The following is a 22,270-nucleotide window of genomic DNA, read 5'->3' on the forward strand; positions in this document are numbered from 1 at the left end:
TGTGTAAATATCTTTATTCATCTTTTGAAGGGCACTTGGGTTGCTTCCATATCTTGGCTATTGTAAATAACACTATGATAAACATAGGGGTTTTTGAATTAGTGTTCTGGTGATCTCTCATGGTGGTTTTGGTTGGCATTTCTCTGATGATTAGTGATGTTGAACATCTTTTTACGTGTTGGCCATCTGTGTCTTCTTTGGAGAAAATGTTCATGTCTTCTGCCCATTTTTTTTTTTAAATTGGATTATTTGAGGGCTTTTTTTAGTGTTGTATAGGTTCTTCATATATTTTGGATATTATTTGCAAAATTCTTCTTCCATTCAGTAGGTTGCCTTTTTGTTTTGTTGATGGTTTCCTTTGCTCTGCAAAAGCATTTTATTTTGGTGTACTCCCAATAGTTTAATTTTGCTTTTGTTTCCCTTGTCAGAGGAGACATATCTAGAAAAATGTTTCTACAGCTGATATCAAAGAAATTACTTCCTATGTTTTCTTCTGGGCACTTTATGGTTTTAGGTCTCACATTTAGGCATTTAATCCATTTTGAGTTTATTTTTGTGTTTCATATAAGAAAGTGGACCAGTTTCATTCTTTTGCATGTAGCTGTCCACTTTTCTCAACCCCATTTGTTGAAGAGACTTTTTCCCATTGTATATTTTTGTCTCCCTTTGTTGTAGATTAATTGGCCATAAAAACATAGGTTTATTTCTGGACTCTGTTCTATTGATCTTTGTGTCTATTTTTGTGCCAGTACCATACTGTTTTGATTACTACAACTTTATAGTTTAGCTCCCTGCCCCTTCCCCCTCCAGCCACCCCCCCCCTCGCCACCCTGATTGCTTTGGCTGGTCAGGGTCTTTTGTGGTTTCCTATAAATTTTAGGGTAATTTATTCTAGTTCTGTGGAAAATGCTGTTAGTATTTAGATAGGGATTATATTAAATCTGTAGATTGCTTTGTGTAGTATGGACAGTTTAATAACATTGGTTTTCCTAATCCACAAGCATGGAATATCTTTCTATTTGTTTATGTCATCTTCAATTTCTTTCATCATTGTTTTACAGTTTTCAGAGTACAGGTCTTTTACCTCCTTGGTTAAGTTTATTCCTAGGTATTTCATTATTGAGGAGGCAATTATAAATTGATTTTTTTTCATGATTTATCTTCCTGTTACTTCATTATTAGTGTATAGAAATGCAATGGATTTCCATACATTGATTTTTATATCCTGTAACCTTACTGAATTCATTTATCAGTTCTAGTAGTTTTTTGGTAGACTTTAGGGTTTTCTATATATATACAATCATGTCACCTGCAAACAGTTTTACTACTTTACCAATTTGGATGCTTGTTATATGATTACTGTGGCTATTACTTCCAGTACTATGTTGAATAAAAGTGGTGAGGGTGGACATCTTGTGTTGATCCTGATCTTAGAGGGGAAAGCTCTCTGTTTTTCCCCATTGAGTATGATGTTAGCTATGGGTGTTTCATATATAGCCTTTATTTTGTTGAAGTATGTTCCCTCTTAGTTTGTTGAAGGTTTTTTTTTTATCATGAATGGATGTTGTACTTTGTCGAAGGCTTTTATTGCATCTATTGAAATGATCATATGGTTTTTATCTTTGTTAATGTGATGTATCACATTGATTTATGAATATTGAACCCCCTTGAATCTGGAGTAAACACCATTTGATTGTAGTGAATGATTTTGTAAATGTGTTGTTGGGTTCAGTTTGCTAATATTTTGTTAAAGATTTTTGCATCTGTGTTCATCAGATATTGGCCTGTAGTTCTTCTTCTTCTTCTTCTTCTTTATTTTTTGGTAGTGTCTTTATCAGGTTTTGGTACTAGGACAATGCTCGCCTTATACAATGAATTTGGAAGCTCTTATTCTACTTTTTGGAATAATTGGAGAAGAACAAGTATTAAAACTTTTTTTTAAACATTTTTTTAAATGTTTTATTTATTTATTCATGAGAGTCAGAGAGAGAGAGAGAGAGAGTGAGGCAGAGGCAGAGGGAGAAGCAGGCTCCCCGCCTAGCAGGGAGCCTGATATGGGACTCGATCCCAGGACCCTGGGATCATGACCTGAGCTGAAGGCAGATGCTTAACCATCTGAGCCACCCAGGTGCCCAAGTATTAAAACTTCTTTAAATGTTTGGTTATATTCACCTGTGAAGCCATCTGGTCCTGGACTTTGTTGGGTGTTTTTTGAATACCAATTCTATGTCACTGCTAGTAATTGATCTGTTCAAATTTTCTATTCCTGCTTCAGTTTTTGGTAGGTTATAGGTTTCTATGAATTCATCAATTTCTTCTAGGTTGTCCAGTTTGTTGGCATATAAATTTTCATTATATTCTTTTATAATCCTTTGCATTTCCATGGTGTCTGTTGTTTTTCCTTCACTTCTGATTTTGAGTCTGCTCGTCTTTTTTTGATGAGTCTGGCTAAATGTTTATTAATCTTGTTTTGTTAAAAAAAACCAGCTCCTGGTTTCACTGATCTGCTCTATTCTCTATTTCACTTATTTCTGCTCTAACTTTATTATTTTTTCCTTCTGCTTTTTTTTCTTTCTTCTTGTTCTAGCCCTTTTAGGTGTAAGGTTACGTTGTTTGAGACTTTTTCTTGCTTCTTGGGGTAAGCCTGTATTGCTATAATCTTCCCTCTTAAAACAGCTTTTGCTGCATCCCAAAGATTTTTGAACCACTGTGTTTTCATTTTGATTTGTCTCTGTGTACTTTTTTTATTTCCTTTGATATATTGGTTGACCCATTGTTTCATAGCATGTTATTTGGCCTCCATGTATTATTTCTAGATTTTTTTTCTTGTGATTTTCAAGTTTTATACTATTGTGCTGAGAAAGGATACATGACATGATTTTAGTCTTTTTGAGTTTGAGACTTGTGGCCTAATATGTGATCTATTCTGAAGAATGTTCCATGTGCACTTAAAGAATGTGTATTCTGCTCTTTTTGGATAGAATTCTCTGAATATATTTTAGATCCATCTGGTCTATTGTGTCATTCAAAACTACAGTCTTGTTGATTTTTCTCTCTCAATGATCTACCATTGATGAAAGTGGGGCGTTAAAATCCCCTATTGTATTACTGGCAATTTCCTTGTCTGTTAATAGTTCTATGTATTTAGGAGCTCCCATATTGAAAGTGTAAATATTTACAGTTGTTATATACTCTTGTTGGATTGTTCCCTTTACCATTATGTAGTGTCCTTCTTTGTCTCTTGTGATAGTCATTGTTTGTCCAATATAAGCTTTGCTACCCTGGCTCTCTTTTCACTTCCATTTGTATGGTAAATGTTTGTTTTACTAATCCTTCACATTCATTCAGTATGTGTCTTTAGGTCTGTAGTTAGTCTCCTGTAGACAGCATAATGACGAGTCTTTTTTTTTTTTTAAATCCATTCTATCACTCTATGTCTTTTGAGTAGGACATTTAGTCCATTTATATTCAAAGTGTTATTGGTAGGTATGCACTTATTGCCATTTGTTACTTGTTTTATGATTGTGTTTATAGTTTTGCTCTCTCCCTTTGTGGTTTGATGGCTTTCTTTAGTGATATGCTTAGACTCCTTTCTCTTTATTATTATTCTTTTTTTGCATTTCTATTACTGGTTTTTGATTTGCAGTTACCATTAGGTTCAAATATAACATTTTTTTTTTAAAGATTTTATTTATTTGACAGAGAGAGACACAGTGAGAGAGGGAACACAAGCAGGGGGAGTGGGAGAGGGAGAAGCAGGCTTCCCACAGAGCACGGAGCCCAATGCGGGGCTCGATCCCAGGACCCTGGGGTCGTGACCTGAGCCGAAGGCAGATGCTTAACGACTGAGCCACCCAGGCGCCCCCAAATCTAACATCTTATGCATATAACATTCTATATTAAGCTGGTTGCTTAAGTTTGAACCCATTCTAAAAGCACAATATTTTTACTCCCACTCCCAAAGTTTTATGCATATGATGTCATACTTTTATTTTGTGCATCCCTTGACTGATCTTTATAAATATAATTGATTTTTACTACTTTTGTGCTTTAACCTCAATACTGGTTTTGTAAGTGATTAATCTAATTTTATTACGTTTGTATTTATCTGTGCAATTTTTTCCTTTCCTAATTTTCTTTTCTTGATTATGGCCTCTCCCCCCACCCCCCACCTAAAGAATTCCCTTTAACCTTTCTTGTAAGGCTGATTTAGTAGTGATAAACTCCTTTTAAGTTTTGTTTTTCTGGGAAGTTTTTTGTTTTTGTTTTTGTTTTTTTTTTTTCCCTCTCCTTCTATTCTGAATGATAGCCTTGCTGAGCAGAGTATGTTTGGTTGCAGGGTTTTTTCCTTATAGCACTATGCATATATCATACCCTCACTTCTGGCCTGCAAAGTTTCTGCTGAAAAAATCAGCTGATAACCTTATGGGGTTTCCCCTGTGTGTAACTGTTTTTTCTTTTAAAATTTTCTTTATTACTACTTTTTGCCATTTATGTGTCTTGGTGTGAACCTTCTTGGGGTTGACTTTTTTTGGGGGGGGTAGTTCTCTTTGTGTTCTGGGTCTGGATTTGTTTACTTCCCCAGATTCTGGAAGTTTTCAGCTATTTCTTCAAATCCATTTTCTGCCCCTCTTTTTCTCTCTTCTCCTTCTGGGATCTCTATAATGTGAATGTTATTATGCTTAATGTCTCAGAGTTCCCTTAGCCTGTTCTCATTTTTATTTTTTTGCTGTTCAGCTCGGTTGCTTTCTATTACCTTGTCTTCCAGCTCTCTAATCCATTCTTCTGCCTCTTCTAATATGCTATTAATCCCCTCTAGTGTAATTTTAATTTATTCTTTATCTTTGGTTCTTTTTTTATATATTCTATCTCTTGAAGTTCTCACACAGATCCTCCACCATTTTCTCAAGTCCATCATCATGACCATTACTTCAAATTATCAGGCATATTGCTTGTTTGTTTCATTTAGCTCTTTTTCTGTGGCTTTGTCCTTTTCCTTCATTTGGGACATATTCCTCTGTCTTCTCATTTTGTGTAACTGTTTCTGTGTATTAGGAAAGTCCTCTACATTTCCTGATCTTGAAAGTAATGGCCTTACGAAGAGGAGGTACTGTGATGCCCTGCAGTGCAATATTCCCTGTTCGCCATAACCAGGTGCTTCAGGGGTGTCCCCTATATGGGTTATGTGTGCCTTACTATAATGGCTGGGTTGTGTTTGCCTTCAGTCCAGTTGGCTGCAATTGCCCACTTTGACTATTGTGGGCAGGGTTTGGTCACTGTGCTGTTAAGGGGCAAGCCTGGAGCTGCTATATGCTTATAGTTGGTCAGTGTCAGCTGTTCAACCAGATGCCTGTGTTTAGCCTGTTTGGTGGGGCTGTGGTCACATGGAACTACAGGGCACTCTTCCTGTGTTGTTTCCTGAGGGGTTTTCATTGGTAGGTACAGCCTGCAGTCAAATCAGTAGTACTGGCCTTCAGGGTGTTCTTCTTGCTTTGTCCTGTGAGTGGCTTTTATTGGTGGGTGGGGCTGGCAGTCAGATCAGATGTCTGCCTCCAACCCATTTCTGGGGCAGCAGTGGAACTGATGTGTGTGGTTCTTCTCCCCAGGACAGGAGTCACTTCAGAGTGGTGCTGGTCTCTGCCAGGGTTGCTTGCAGGATGTGATGCAGCAGGAGCTGCTTTAGAGGTACTCATGTAGAGTAGGATGGGTTGGATGGTGCAAATCCACAGGAGAATGCTGGGGAGGGGGGATGCAGGGCACACAGTATTAGCAAGATTGGTGGAAGGTATTTGCACTGGTTTCCACAAGAGTCTGGCTATCTTGGTTGGGTGTGGGGAAGGGCACCTGTCAACTCTTTTGTTCTTGGAGAAGTCTGATGATCCCTGCCTCTCTAGTGCATATTCTGAGATTAGCAAATAAAAGTCTTTAGCACCCTAGGTACTTTTCAAACTGCTGCTTCTACACTGTATCTCAGTGGGGTTGTTATGTTGGTTCTTTAAGAATGGGGACTCAGCTTCTTACCTTTCTTGCCCTTCAGCTCTTCCATAGTTCACACTTCACTGATTGTAAAAACTTACAAAGTTAAGCCCCAGTGGCTTTCAAAGCCACATGTTATGAGGACTTGTCTTCCCAGTACAGGTCCCAGTGTCTGGGGTATCTGGTGTGAGGTCTGTTCCTCTACCTTCTCTGCACTTGTGGTATCCTTCCTTTTTGTGGTTGGTCTAACTGGGAGTGTGGTTCCCTGCCCTTTTTGATTTGGCCTCTGCTCTAGGATTAACTGTGCAATGTCTGTTCTGCTACTCCCTGAGTCATTTTCAGGGTTAGTCGCACTGCTGTGTTACCTAGATGTGTCTGTGAGATGAGGCGAGCTTAGGATCCTCCTACTCTGCCATCTTCTCAGAAGCCATCGAAATACCATTTGGATGAGGGTAATTCAGAGGGAAAGACTCAGCTGTGAGGTATGAGCAGTCAACAGATGAAACTTTCAGCAGCTGGGTAAATAAATGCCTTGGTTGAGAATGGGGGGTGGGTGTTGCATGTGCCTCAGCCTTCAGAGACAGATGGGCAATATTAATTTTTTTATAAGCAAAATCTGATAATGGTACATCTAGTACATAGAGAACATAGGCTCTTTGAGGTGCTTAGCACCAAGAGAGCATTTAATATAATAAATTCTTGCATTGCCTCTTGGAAACCTAGTTAAAGCCTGAACCTAATTGTTTTGTGTACAACTTTGATCAGAAAAGTGCAACAGTTTTAAGTAAAGGATAATAAATAAAAAGTTAACCACTTGGGAATGCAAACTGGTGCAGCCACTCTGGAAAACAGTATGGAAGTTCCTCAAAAGTTGAAAATAGAGCTACCCTATGACCCAGCAATTGCACTCCTGGGTATTTACCCCAAAGATACAAATGTAGTGATCAAAAGGGGCACCTGCACCCCAATGTTCATAGCAGCAATGTTCACAATAGCCAAACTATGGAAAGAGCCTAGATGTCCATCAACATATGAATGGATAAAGAAGATGTGGTATATATATATACACAATGGAGTACTACTCAAAAAACAAAAAAGTGAAATCTTGCCATTTGCAATGACATGGATGGAACTAGGGGGTATTATGCTAAGTGAAATAAATCAATCAGAGAAAGACAAATATCATATGACCTCACTGATTGAGGAATTTGAGAAATAAGACAGAGGATCATAGGGGAAGGGAGGGAAAAATGAAACAAGACAAAACCAGAGGAGACAAACCATAAGAGACTTAATCTCAGGAAACAAACTGAGGGTTGCTGGAGTGGTGGAGGGTGGGAGGGATGGGGCGCTGGGTGATGGACATTGGGGAGGGTATGTGCTATGGTGTGCGCTGTGAATTGTGTAAGACTGATGAATCACAGACCTGTACCCCTGAAACAAATAATACATTATATGTTAATAAAAAAAACCAAACTTAACCACTGATCTGAGAGTTTACTTGTCCACCATATTGTATAACACTGGTTAAGATGAGTTTAAGCCAACTAACTTCAATGTGGAACATGGTTTAGTGAGATGTTTACAAAAAGGTCAGGAGAAAAAACAATCAATAGTCTAAGGAGAATATGCACATTAGTTCTTTACTATTCAGTGAGATACAAAGCTGAACAGCTCATGTTTAATTTCTTTCTATAAGTTAGAGGAGAAAGAGTATGAAGAATGGATACGGAAAATGTATTGCTTGCAGGATATTTGGTGAGATGATATTTGACATTTTTGGTTGGAGGGGAAGCAAGTGATTCATTGTTTGGCTGTTAAACAGTTTTTTTTGTGGGGGGAATACTTTAATTTTTGGGTTTTGAGTGCCTAGCATTTCCTAAGACTAGTGAATCTCTTCTGAATATTCCTGTTTGCCAAGTTTTTGCTGCCACTAAGAAAGGATTATTGGTTATCTCTGCTTTGGGATTCCTAAAATTAGTGTCTCCATTGACTGAAGTTTAACAGGTAAAGTAATGTGAACAAAATATGGTCTCATAAAAACAAGGTCCTGGGATTGACTTGAAAAGGGATTTAGTTCCAAATACTTAGAAGTATTTTGCTTCTGAGAGCATACAAATCTGACTCCAGTTATGAGATTTTTGTGCTATTGATTATTCATTCAACAAACATTGAAATATTAACCATTGGAGAGGTGCATGAGATATATATATATTTTTTTTATATTCCCATTTGACCTACAGTAGACAAAGGTTGAAAGTGTCAGCAGAGATCATTTCACTTCATAACATTTTAGAAGTACATATATTCCTGCAAATATTCTGGTATTCACTCAGGGAGCTAACTTTTGACAGTGTTTCCTACTCTAATTTGATGTTTCTTTGGTGAGGCATCTGACTTTTTTTTTTCATAGCTCTTGTTTAATAGTGACACTGTGCTTTTAATTATTGGAGAAGCCACAGGCAATGAAATGTAATTATAATGAAGTGAACTAAAGACTGCTAGACCATCTTACCTTTTGCCTTCTGGTGAAGATTGTATGGTCTTGGTATTAAAACATCTGATGATTATTTCTAACCTCCCTATTTGGGTGAGGTGAGGAGAAGATCTGATTGAGAAATTACCTATTGTGCTGCCACGAAATGAATTTTTGAGATTGACCCTCTGTATGCAAGATGTAGTGTGATGTGTTATCCTGCTTCAAGGTGCAGCTACCTGCAGAAAAAGAACTGTCTTTTATTTTTTGTAATTTTTTAAAATATTTGATTTATCTGACAGAGAGACACAGCGAGAGAGGGAACGCAAGCAGGGGGAGTGGGAGAGGGAGAAGCAGGCTTCATGGAGCAGGGAGCCTGATGTGGGGCTCGATCCCAGGACCCTGGGACCACGACCTGAGCTGAAGGCAGCTGCCCAACCGACTGAGCCACCCAGGCACCGCAAAGAACTATCTTTTAAAGTAGTTAGTGTAGTCTTACTTTTTTGTTAAAGAAAATTTAAAAAGATGTAAGTGCTTATATTTTAGTATAGTTTTGAGTAAATTTATTTATCCCAGCCAACAAATAGTTTAGAAAGCCAGCAGTTGAATTGACATTGATGATAAACATTTGGCTGCTACAATATAATTAAGTTTGAAATTTCACTGAATAGATCATCTGGACAAAAATGAGAGTTAAAGGACTGGTACTTAAAAATTTTTTACTTTAAAGAACATTTACCCACTGTTGAAGTAAAGTTGCTTCTTGGGTGAGGGAGTTCTGGAAAGCAACTTTTTTACCTTCTTTAGATAATTCTCTTTTGGCAGGTTTTGGTGAGTGGAATTAGGCAGACATGGAAGCTAATTAACTGCCAAGTTATTTAATAGAACCAATTTGTTCTTCTGATTATTCTTATAGTTACTAATCTATTCTTGAAGGATTAAATTTCATTGTCTTTTTTTTTGAGGAGCTGTTTAAAAGGTCTTGTCTTACAAGGATATTGATATTAATATACTTACAGTACTTATGTTTTAGCATTTTACTTTCTCATCTTGGGACCTATCTTCTGGAATTAAAACACATCAGAAAGGTCAATGCTTTGATGTGAGAAGAGACTCCAAGAAAGTTGGTAATGTTTCTCAACTGATGAGGTGACAGATTTCCCTTTCTGCCTTGACTGGGAAGGCAAAGTGAGGAAGGTAGGCAAAAAGAAAAAAAAATTATCAAAGAATAGGGGAAATGAGAAAAGGAAAGAAGGTCTCTAGGGAGAATGGGAGATGAGGAACATGAAGTTGGAAAAGGTGAAGAGAAGCCCACTACCAGAGAATCAGATAAACACTATTTCTGGGGTCCTTGAACATTTTGCTTGCTTACCTCTAAAAATTTAGAAACAAAAAAACCCTATATTCACATATTTTTAGGCAGATCTAATTTTTTTATAACTTTAGGTAGCTGCAAATATAATTTTCAGAATATTATAAATGTTGCAAATCCAAATAAAATTTACATGTATTCAATTTTTTTTTTTAATGATTTTGAGACCGAGAGAGCATGTGAGTGCATGGGTGGGGGGGGGGAGGGGCAGAGACAGGGAGAAACAGACTCCCTACTGAGAAGGGAGCCAGAGTGGGCTGGATCCTAGGACCCTGAGATCATGACCTGAGCTGAAGGCAGACACTTAACCAACTGAGCCACCCAGGTGCCCCTCCAATAAATGTTTTTAAGTGTATCCAAGAAACTTAGATACAACATTGATAAGCCATAATTTAAAAATACATAAATGGGGGGCAGAGCAAGATGGCAGAGGAGTAGGAGACCTGGATTTCGTCTGGTCTCAGGAATTCAGCTGGATAGGGATCAAACCATTCTGAACACCTACGAACCCAACAGGAGATCGAAGAAAAGAATAGCAACAACTCTCTGAACAGAAAAGCGACCACTTTCTGGAAGGTAGGACGTGTGGAGAAGTGAATCCGAGTTGATATTCGGGAGGATAGACGGTGGGGGAGGGGACCTCCGTCGGCCGCTTCTGGCAAGTGATAGAGCCCTGGAGCACAAAATCGGAACTTTGAGAGGTCGCTCCGCTGAGGGACGTCACTCCAGTGGCTAAGCTGGGGGTGGAACCCTCGCAGGACAGTGTGGTCTCAGGACCCCTCGGGGTCACAGAAAGACCGGGAGAGCTCCCAGGTATTGGAGCGGGGAAGCCGGCTGCAGAGACAGAGCTGAGGCACGGGCTGTCAGCTCGGGGTGGCCATAAACTGATCCGCAGCACAGTCGGGCCACTGCTCCTCTAGCAGGGACCCAACAAGCGGCAGATCTGGGGAGACTCCCCTTCCTCCCCTGGGAGGAGTGGTGCGGGAGTGCACCGCAGGGATCTGCTGGGTTTGGAGACTCCACACGGGGTTGGGTGCCAGAGATAGAAACGCTCGGTCACAGGCTGGGTGAGAACGGAGTGCGGCTGGAGACTGGGGAGATGGGAGTGACTGCTTTTCTCTGGGGGCGCACTGAGGAGCAGGGCCTCAAGTTCTCGGCTCCTCCCGGGCAGAGTTTGGGAGGCCACCATTTTCATTCTCATCCTCCAACGCTATACGGAAAGCTTGCAGGGAACAAAAGCTCCTGAGAGCAAACCCAAGCTGATTACTTAGCCCGGACCCGGCAAGGACGGGGCAATTCCGCCTCCGGCAAAGACATTTGGGAACCACGGCAACAGGCCCCTTCCCCAGAAGAACAGCATGAACAGCCAGCCAAGACCAAGTTTACCGATGAATGAGAACGGGAGAACTCCAGTGCTAGGGGAATACTGCACATAGAATTCATGGCTTTTTTACCATGATTCGTTAGTCTTTCAAAGTTAATTTTTTTGTTTTTGTTTTTCCAACCAACATCTTATCAATCCCTTTTAAAAAAAACATTTTTATATTTCATTTTTAGAGTCATATTCTATCCCTTCTTACTAGTTACCTTTATTTTTGACATATATATATAAGTTCTCTTTAAAATTTTGAGATACAATTTCTTTTAACATATCAAAATATACCCTAAATCTCTAGTGTATGGCTTTTTTCCAGTCTCCTGCCTGATCACATTCTCTCCCCTTTTTTTTCTTTCTTTCTTTCCTTTTTTTTAATCCTCTTCTTTATTTTTTCAAACACCTGATCAATTCCTTTTTTAAAAATTTTTTATAATTTTCATTTTTACAGTCATAATCCATCCCTTCATCGTATCAACCCTTATTTTGTACATATATAAGTCTTTCTTTCTTTAAAATTTTAGGAGGCGCTTTCTTCTAACAGACCAAAATATAGCCAAAATCTAGTGTGTGGCACTGATCTATGCACCAGCCTGATCATATTTGATCATATTCCTTTTGTTTTGTTCTGTTTTTGTTTTTATCTTTTTCTTTTTTTTCTCTCTTTTTTCTTTCTTTCCCTTTCTTTTCCCCTGGTTTCAGGTCTTTTCTGATTTGTTTAGATTATATTTTCTGGGGACGTTGTTGCCCTGTTAGCATTTTGTTCTCTCATTCATCTATTCTCCTCAGGACAAAATGACAAGACGAAAAAAATCACCTCAACAAAAAGAACAAGAGGTAGTACCGTCGGCCAGGGACCTAATCAATACGGACATTAGTGCGATGTTGGACTTAGAGTTCAGAATCATGACTTTAAAGATACTAGCTGGGCTTGAAAAAAGCTTGGAAGTTATTAGAGAAACCCTTTCTGGAGAAATAAAAGAACTAAAATCTAACCAAGTCGAAATCAAAAAGGCTATTAATGATGTGCAATAAAAAATGGGGGCACTAACTGCTAGGATAAATGAGGCAGAAGAGAGAATCAGCGATATAGAAGACCAAATGATGGAAAATAAAGAGGCTGAGAAAAAGAGAGAGAAACAACTACAGGATCACGAGGGCAGAATTCGAGAGATAAGTGATACGATAAGACGAAACAACATTAGAATAATTGGGATCCCAGAAGAAGAAGAAAGAGAGAGAGGGGCAGAAGGTATATTTGAGCAAATTATAGCAGAGAACTCCCCTAATGTGGGGAAGGAAACAGGCATCAAAATCCAGGAGGCAGAGAGAACCCCTCTCAAAATCAATAAAAATAGGTCAACACTCCGACATCTAACAGTAAAACTTATGAGTCTCAGAGACAAAGAGAAAATCTTAAAAGCAGCTTGGGAGAAGAGATATGTAACCTATAATGGTAGAAACATTAGACTGGCAACAGACCTATCCACAGAGACCTGGCAGGCCAGAAAGGACTGGCATATCTTCAGAGCACTAAACGAGAAAAATATGCAGCCAAGAATACTATATCCAGCTAGGCTGTCATTGAAAATAGAAGGAGAGATAAAAGTCTTCCAGGACAAACAAACACTAAAGGAATTTGCAAACATGAAACCAGCCCTCCAGGAAATATTGAAAGGGGTCCTCTAAGCAAAGAGAGAGCCTAAAGGCAGCATAGACCAGAAAGGAACACATAATATAGAGTAACAGGCACATTACAGGCAATACAATGGCACTAAATCCATATCTTTCAACAGTTACCCTGGATGTAAATGGGCTAAATGCCCCAATCAAAAGACACAGGCTATCAGATTGGATAAAAAAATAAGACCCATCAATATGCTGTCTGCAAGAGACTAATTTCAGACCCAAAGACACCCCCAGATTGAAAGTGAGGGGGTGGAAAACCATTTACCATGCTAATGGACACCAAAAGAAAGCTGGGGTGGCAATCCTTGTATCAGACAAATTAGATTTTAAACCAAAGACTGTAATAAGAGATGAGGAAGGACACTATATCCTACTTAAAGAGTCTATCCAACAAGAAGATCTAAAAATTGTAAATATCTATGCCCCAAACATGGGAGCAGCCAATTATATAAGGCAATTAATAACAAATGCAAAGAAATACATTGACAACAATACAATAATAGTGGGGGACTTTAACACCCCCCCTTCACTGAAATGGACAGATCATCTAAACAAAAGATCAACAAGGAAATAAACACTTTAAATGACACAATGGACCAAATGGACTTCACAGACATATTCAGAACATTCCTTCCCAAAGCAACGGAATACACGCTCTTCTCTAGTGCCCATGGAACATTCTACAGAATAGATCACATTCTAGGTCACAAATCAGATCTCAACTGGTACCAAAAGATTGGGATCATTCCCTGTGTATTTTCAGACCACAATGCTTTGAAACTATAACTCAATCACAGGAGGAAAGTCAGAAAGAACTCAAATACATGGAAGCTAAAGAGCATTCTATTAAAGAATGAATGGGTCAACCAGGAAATTAAAGAAGAATTAAAAAAATTCATGGAAACCAATGAAAATGAAAACACAACTGTTCAAAATCTTTGGAATACAGGAAAGGCAGTCCTGAGAGGAAAGTATATAGCAATACAAGCCTTTCTCAAGAAACAAAGGGCTCAAATACACAACCTAACCCTACACCTAAAGGAACTAGAGAAAAAACAGCAAATAAAGCTTAAATCCAGCAGGAGAAGAGAAATAATAAAGATCAGAGCAGAAATCAATGAAATGGAAACTAAAAGAACAGTAGAACAGATCAACGAAACTAGGAGCTGGTTCTTTGAAAGAATTAAAAAGATTGATAAATCCCTGGCCAGACTTATCAAAAAGAAAAGAGAAATGACCGAAATCAACAAAATCATGAATGAAAGAGGAGAGATCACAACAACACCAAATACAAACAATTATAAGAACATATTATGAGCAACTGTATGCCAGCAAATTAGATAACGTGGAAGAAATGGATGCATTCCTAGAGATGTATGAACTACCAAAATTGAACCAGGAAGAAATAGAAAGCCTGAACAGACTTATAATCACTAAGGAAATTGAAGCAGTCATCAAAAATCTCCCAACAAACAAAAGCCCAGGGCCAGATGGCTTCCCAGGGAAATTCTACCAAACATTTAAAGAAGAATGAATACCTATTCTCCTGAAACTGTTCCAAAAAATAGAAATGGAAGGTAAACTTCCAAACTCATTTTATGAGGCCACCATTACCTTGATCCCAAAGCCAGACAAAGACTCCTTCAAAAAGAATTACAGACCAATATCCTTGATGAACATGGATGCAAAAATTCTCACCAAAATACTAGCCAATAGGATCTAACAGTACATTAAAAGGATTATTCACCACGACCAAGTGGGGTTTATCCTTGGGCTTTAAGGTTGGTTCAACATCTGCAAATCAATCAACGTGATACAATACATTAACGAATGAAAGAATAAGAAACATATGATCCTCTCAATAGATGCTGAAAAAGCATTTGACAAAGTACAGCGTCCTTTCTTGATCAAAACTCTTCAGAATATAGGGATAGAGGATACATACCTCAATATCATAAAAGCCATGTATGAAAAACCTACAACGAATATCATTTTCAATGGGGAAAAACCGAGAGCTTTCCCCCTAAGATCAGGAACGTGGCAGGGATGTCCACTATCACCACTGCTATTCAACATAGTATTAGAAGTCCTAGCCACAGCAATCAGACAACAAAAAGAAATCAAAGGCATCCAAATCAGCAAAGAAGAAGTCAAACTCCCACTGTTTGCAGATGGTATGATACTTTATGTAGAAAACCCAAAAGACTCCACCCCAAAACTGCTAGAACTCATACAGGAATTCAGTAAAGTGGCAGGATATAAAATCAATGCACAGAAATCAGTGGCATTCCCATACTCCAACAAGACAGAAGAGAGAGAAATTAAGGAGTTGATTCCATTTACAATTGCACCCAAAACTATAAGATACCTAGGAATAAATCTAACCAAAGAGGCAAAGGATCTGTACTCAGAAAACTATAAAATACTCATGAAAGAAATTGAGGAAGACACAAAGAAATGGAAAAACGTCCCATGCTCATGGATTGGAAGAACAAACATTGTGAAGATGTCAATGCTACAAGCAATCTACACATTCCATGCAATCCCCATCAAAATACCATCCCCTTTTTTCAAAGAAATGGAAAAAATAATCCTAAAATTTGTATGGAACCAGAAGAGACCCTGAATAGCCGGAGGAATGTTGAAAAAGAAAAGCAAAACTGGCGGCATCACAATTCCAGACTTCCAGCTCTCTTACAAAGCTGTCATCATCAAGACAGTATGATACTGGCACAAAAACAGACACATAGATCAATGGAATAGAATAGAGAGCCCTGAAATGGACCCTCAACTCTATGGTCAACTCATCTTTGACAAAGCAGGAAAGAATGTCCAATGGAAAAAAGACATTCTCTTCAACAAATGGTGTTGGGAAAATTGGACAGCCACATGCCGAAGAATGAAACTGGGCCATTTCCTTACACCACACACAAAAATAGACTCCAAATGGTTGAAAGACCTAAATGTGAGACATGAGTCCATCAAAATCCTAAGGGAGAACACAGCCAACAACCTCTTCGACCTCAGCTGCAGTAACTTCTTCTTAGAAACATCGCCAAAGGCAAGGGAAGCAAGGGCAAAAATGAACTATTGGGACTTCATCAAGATAAAAAGGTTTTGCACAGCAAAAGAAACAGTCAACAAAACCAAAAGACAACCGACAGAATGGGAGAAAATATTTGCAAATGACATATCAGATAAAGGGCTAGTATCCAAAATCTATAAAGAACTTATCAAACTCAACACCCAAAGAACAAATAATCCAATCAAGAAATGGGCAGAAGACATGAACGGACATTTTTCCAAAGAAGACATCCAAATGGCCAATAGACACATGAAAAAGTGCTCAACATCGCTCAGCATCAGGGAAATCCAAATCAAAACCTCAATGAGATACCACCTCACACCAATCCGAATGGCTAAAATTAACAAGTCAGGAAATGACAGATGTTGGCGGGGATGCAGAGAAAGGGGAACCCTCCTACACTGTTGGTGGGAATGCAAGCTGGTGCAACCACTCTGGAAAACAGTATGGAGGTTACTCAAAAAGTTGAAAATAGAGCTACCATACGATCCAGCAAGTGCACCACTGGGTATTTACCACAAAGATAGAAATGTAGGGATCCGAAGGGGTACGTGCACCCCAATGTTTATAGCAGCAATGTCCACAATAGCCAAACTGTGGAAAGAGCCAAGATGTACATTGACAGATGAATGGATAAAGAAGAAGTGGTATATATACACAATGGAATATTATGCAGCCAGCAAAAGGAATGAGATCTTGCTATTTGCAACGACATGGATGGAACTGGAGGGTGTTATGTTGAGTGAAATAAGTCAATCAGAGAAACACATGTATCATATGACCTCACTGATCTGAGGAATTCTTAATCTCAGGGAACAAACTGAGGGTTGCTGGAGTGGTGGGGGGGGTGGGAGGATGGGGTGGCTGGATGATAGACATTGGGGAGGGTATGTGCTATGGTGAGTGCTGTGAATTGTGGAAGACTGTTGAATCAGAGATCTGTACCTCTGAAACAAATAATGCAATATATGTTAAGAAAAAAGAAGAAGAAGATAGCAGGAGGGGAAGAATGAAGGGGGTTAAATCGGAGGGGGAGACGAACCATGAGAGATGATGGACTCTGAAAAACAAACTGAGGGTTTTAGAGAGGAGGGGGGTGGGGGGATGGGTTAGCCTGGTGATGGGTATTAAAGAGGGCAGGTTCTGCGTGGAGCACTGGGTGTTATGCACAAACAATGAATCATGGAACACTATATCAAAAACTAATGATCTATGGTGATTAACATAACAATAAAAAATAAAAAAATACATAAATGGGTATATTCACTTCAGTAGTGAAAAGTTTTTCATCATTTCTTTTCCTTGTTTGAACTTGTATTCTATTCCATTTGTTCTAGTTTTTTTCTAAGGTAATGTAGGTTTATGCTTGGATGTCTTTCACTGATTATATTTTGTTTGCAGAAAATTATTAATATACAAGTGAAATTAAATTTACAGGGGCAATAGGGTTCTAAATGTTAAATTTTCTTCTTGATTGTCATCATTATTCACAATTGATCAAAGCAGCATAAATATAAATGACCAATTTGGGAAATAATGGTTATTCAGAATTTTATTGGAAATGCATCTTGAGTCAATTTCTTAGTTCATATACCTGTAAATGAATATTACTTATAGAATAAAGAATACTAATTTCTATTTCTATAGGTGTGACAAATGAAAACCTTGTTCATATAAAAAAGTAGAATAGCTTTGTTATAGATTTTTCTTATAGCAACAAGTGCTGTTTATTTACTACTGTTTCTTATTCCTAAACTCACTCTCCTCTTTTTCTGTAGGATGCAGGGGCTGGGATTCAGAATAGTGCATTTCCCAGACCCCTCTGCCAGCTGGCTTCTTGGGGGATACTAGATGGTAGAAAGAGAGAGAGAACGGGAATTCCTGATTTCTCTGTACTTACCAGTGATACCCTAACTGTGGTTGTTGATCCTCTAGTTTTGCTTTGTGTTTTTTGCTTGTGTGTATGTGTCTGTTTTTTTTGGGGGGGGGCGGCTTGTTTTGTTTTGTTTTTGTGGTACTCCAGAACCAACCCTGCCATGTCCTATTCCTCCTAAGAGGTACCATGTTTGCAAAATACCAACTCTTCTGTAGAGGTCTATGCATCAGTTCACTGGGGCCCCTCTTCTGAGCCTGTAGGTTTGGGCAAATCTACCTCTTCCCTTTGGTAAATCTACTCTTGAGGTTGTAGCAGCTTCCTGCAGTTATGTCTGAGTTACCTCAAGTTCTTTTGCTCTGATAGCTTTAACAACAGTGAAACCAATTCCCTATACTAAACAATCTATTTGAAATGTCTAGTTTTATTTCTGCTTTTTGACTGGACTCTAGCTGACGTAGGAATTCAGAGAATCAAATGACCTACTTACAAGTTATATGCTAAAAAATCACACCATGATTCATCATTGCAAGTTATTTCTGAATTGGCAAATTGGCTGACAACTTATTAGGTTTGCTTCAGTTTTTGTTTTTATTTTTTTGAAAGCCAAGAAATGAGGGGGAGGGAGATAACCTCAGTTGACAAAAGTATTTGTTATTCAGTCATTAGGACTATTCATTTTTCTCAATTTCTGGAAGGTTTTCCAAATATAGCATCAAATTTATGTAATGGCACCTTGTTTATTACGTGCGTTAAGGGATTAGGATCTATTGTTAATTTCAGTAGACCTTTGCCACTACCATTTTTGATAAAATGATTTTATCATATCATGTACTCTATAATTTTACCTAAGATGAACAGAATTATAAACCTAAGTAAAATGATTGCCATTAACCTAATTGAAAAAGTCCTGTTTGTCAATAAACCAAGTGAATAAACCAATTTAACCATTTTTAAATTTTTGGTGAAAAACTTGTTTTTAATTTTTTTCCTACTAAGTAATAACAGAAAATGCTTGTTTTCTTTATGTGGAATATTTACTATATTTTATTTGGAAAAATTTCCAAAGAACTATAGTGAAAAATAGGCATCTATTCTATTTTATGATGTCTCAGTTCTTATAGTGGCCACTAAAAGTGTCATGGAGGGTTAAGAAGGAGAAGCAGCAAGAAAACTGTTTCAGTTTTCTTAAAGATTTACTAAAAAGAATAGAAAAATTTATTTTCTCCATTTTATGCTTCTAAAATACTTCTCAGGAGGGATTTTTTCTTCCTTGATGGGAAATATATTAATTTAAAAAATTCTCGAAGTGAATACCACTGCAAAATGAAAATCTATCTTATTCATGAGGAGAAATATACTTAATTTTAAAGTGTGGAAATGTAACATGTTATATGACTACACATGTGGCAAAATGCGGCCATAGTGCTGGCCTCTAAAAAGTAGCATGATATCCTGGGGTGCCTGGGTGGCTCAGTCGGTTGAGCCTCTGACTCTTGATTTTGGCTTAGGTCAAAGCCAAATGGGGGAGTCTGCTTGAGATTTTCTTTCCTCTCCTTCTGCCCTTCCCCCCACTTGTGCACACACTCTTGCACCTCTTAAAAAATAAATAATAAATCTTAAAAACAAAAAAAAAATATTAGCATGATATCCTTGGAAAATCCAATGAAGTCAGAATCAATGAGTCTATATGGCGGTATAGTACTATTTAATAGGAATTCCTTAAGTACAAATTTCAGTGTCTTTATAAAATGAGCTACTAATTTCTGAGTCGCAGGGTAGTTGTGAGGATCAATGAAGAAATATATATATAAAACACTTGGGGTAATGTCTGGCTCGTGGTAGGCATTCACCAAATGGTGGCTATTAAAGCCTGCTCCCTACTTGATCTTTCACACTGTGGACGTAGAATATGGATCACAATAGTCTGGTAGGGTGTTCCCTGTTCCTCCTCATGTTATGCTGATCAGCTTCTTGGTGTCCTTACCGTTTTTGTCTGGAGCCATTCTCCTTTGGGACATAATTCACCTCCATTTTATCAAGACAATCTTATACCATTGACCTTTGTTGGAAGTTTTGTTTCCTTCCAAGACATCTGTGAATTGTCTTTGTCTTTCCCCGGTCGTGAGCTTCTGCATGCCTCTTCGGTGACTGTGTTTCTTACTCATGAGCCTGTATCCTCTGCCTGGATGCTGTTGTACTTGCTATGTCTTACTGTTTAACCATTTCAAAGTCACCACTATGAAGTCTATATATCCTTTGGTTCTCTAATTTTAGGACATGATAAAGTGTAGCACAGGGTATGACTTTGATATAACCATGTTCTTTCCCTTTTAAGTGACTTACTCATGTTCTCTTATTAATAAAATATTGAGATATTCTATCTGTATCTTGCTACATCATCATTTCCAAGTGGGTAGAAAAGGGGAAAAAATTAAAGATGCTGACTTGAAATATTTAGTGTCTAAAGACAATTATATTATTTTAAAACAGTTGAAAAGTAATGACTGCAATTTTTCAACTCCAGTTGCTTTCCTGTACCTAGGGAATAAGGGTGGTGTTTAATTCCCTTTTAACTGCATCTCAAAAGTTGGTATTTGAGGAATTTAAAAAATGAGTTCACTACTTTAAATCTTTTTTTTTAAGATTTTATTTATTTATTTGAGAGAGAGAGAGAGAGAGAGAGAGAGAGAGCGCACATAGAGGGGGGAGGGTCAGAGGGAGAAGCAGACTCCCTGCTGAGCAGGGAGCCCAATGCGGGACTCGATCCTGGGACTCCAGGATCATGACCTGAGCCGAAGGCAGTTGCTTAACCAACTGAGCCACCCAGGCGCCCTAAGCCCCCCCCTTTTTAAATATTTTATTTATTTGACAGAGAGATAGTGAGAGCAGGAACACAAACAGGGGGAGTGGGAGAGGGAGTAGCAGGCTTCCCGCAGAGCAGGGAGCCTGATGCGGGGCTCCATCCCAGCACCCTGGGATCATGACCTCAGCTGAAGGCAGACGCTTAACAACTGAGCCACCCAGGTGTCCCTCAATCTTTTGATATGAGAGTCACAGATGAAACTATTTTCCCAAAGAAATGCCCTATTTGCATTGTCCTCCTCATGCTTCTTTTGGACAACAATTTCTTTGCTTTTTCTCTCTAGACAGATCTCTTCCAAAACGACTGGCAGAAAGGATGGTGAAAAGCTTCACTTGATGTGTCTCCCCTTCAAGTTAAAGGAGCAGTCATACCAGAGAATAACCCTGGCTTTTGATGGTGAGTCAGTGGTCAGTTGCTTTTAAGGAAAAATTTCCCACAAGCATCAGTAAAGGGGAAAGGAAGAAAATTATAGAGGAATTAGATCTGTTATAAACCTGGCATTTTAAATTTAAACCTATTCTTTAGAATAACATTTTTAGGGACCTCAAAGAAAACATACCTTCCAGTTCTTGAAATAGCATAGGGGTATTTCTGTAACGTTTTTTCAAACCTGCATGCTGATTCCCCTTCTCTCACTTGTTAGGTATACAGATAATGCTTTATCTTCAGAATGCAGTACATTAAAAATGAAAATAATTACATGAAGAACCCCTCTGTTTTGGTAGTATTACAAGATTTCCATCTCCAAGGTTTCTATTTCAATTTATCTTTTGAAATCAAATTAAATCTTTTCTTTCTTTGAAATGCCAGGCTCCATTTGTGATAATAGTTTCTGACAGTTTTAGCCTTTTGCCACAACTTCTTAGTGAAAATGTGTTAGATTATCTCTTTGTTCTTCATATTGTTACTTAAAAATGAAAAAGACTTTTTTTTATAAGAAAGTCTAACAGAGGATTGGCATTTCCTAGTAATGAGAATGCAGTATCATATCAACTTAAATTTATAAGACCTAAGTCTAAATTTTTCTGGTTATACTGCAAGAAATAAAATTTATTACTATAATCATACTGAGCTTAAAATGAACTTGCATTTTTTTTAGAAAGGATTAGAAAGTACTTTTTTTTTTAACATAACACATTTTTATGGTCATAGCACAGTTCTTTATTCCCCCCTATGTTTGTGAAAACATTGGTATCTCTAAGTGTGTGGGCACGTACACACGCAAACACATTTGGTATGACTACCTGTGTTTCTTACATGATTTAATCAAATGTATTTTGAATGGGTGTTACATATTTTAATTGAGGAAAGGGAAATTGTGGCTAATCTTATATTTGACTTTGAAATTCAGTCAGAACTATTTAGACAATTCATAGATAATTTATTATCTAGTGCTGATTTAGAAATCATGAACATCTTTAAAGCTGGAGAAATCTAGCTGCCATTCAGGCAACCAAAATATTTTACCAATCTTTCTTTCTATACTTCCCTTTTTCCAGCCTAATTGGCACATGGTGGAACTATGTCTGGTTAGGACCTAGCTAGTAAGTTTTAGTAA

This window comes from Callorhinus ursinus, unplaced genomic scaffold (assembly GCF_003265705.2).
Source record: "Callorhinus ursinus isolate GAN/ISIS: 27379988/994484 unplaced genomic scaffold, GSC_fseal_2.0 scaffold8, whole genome shotgun sequence".
NCBI lineage: Eukaryota > Metazoa > Chordata > Mammalia > Carnivora > Otariidae > Callorhinus > Callorhinus ursinus.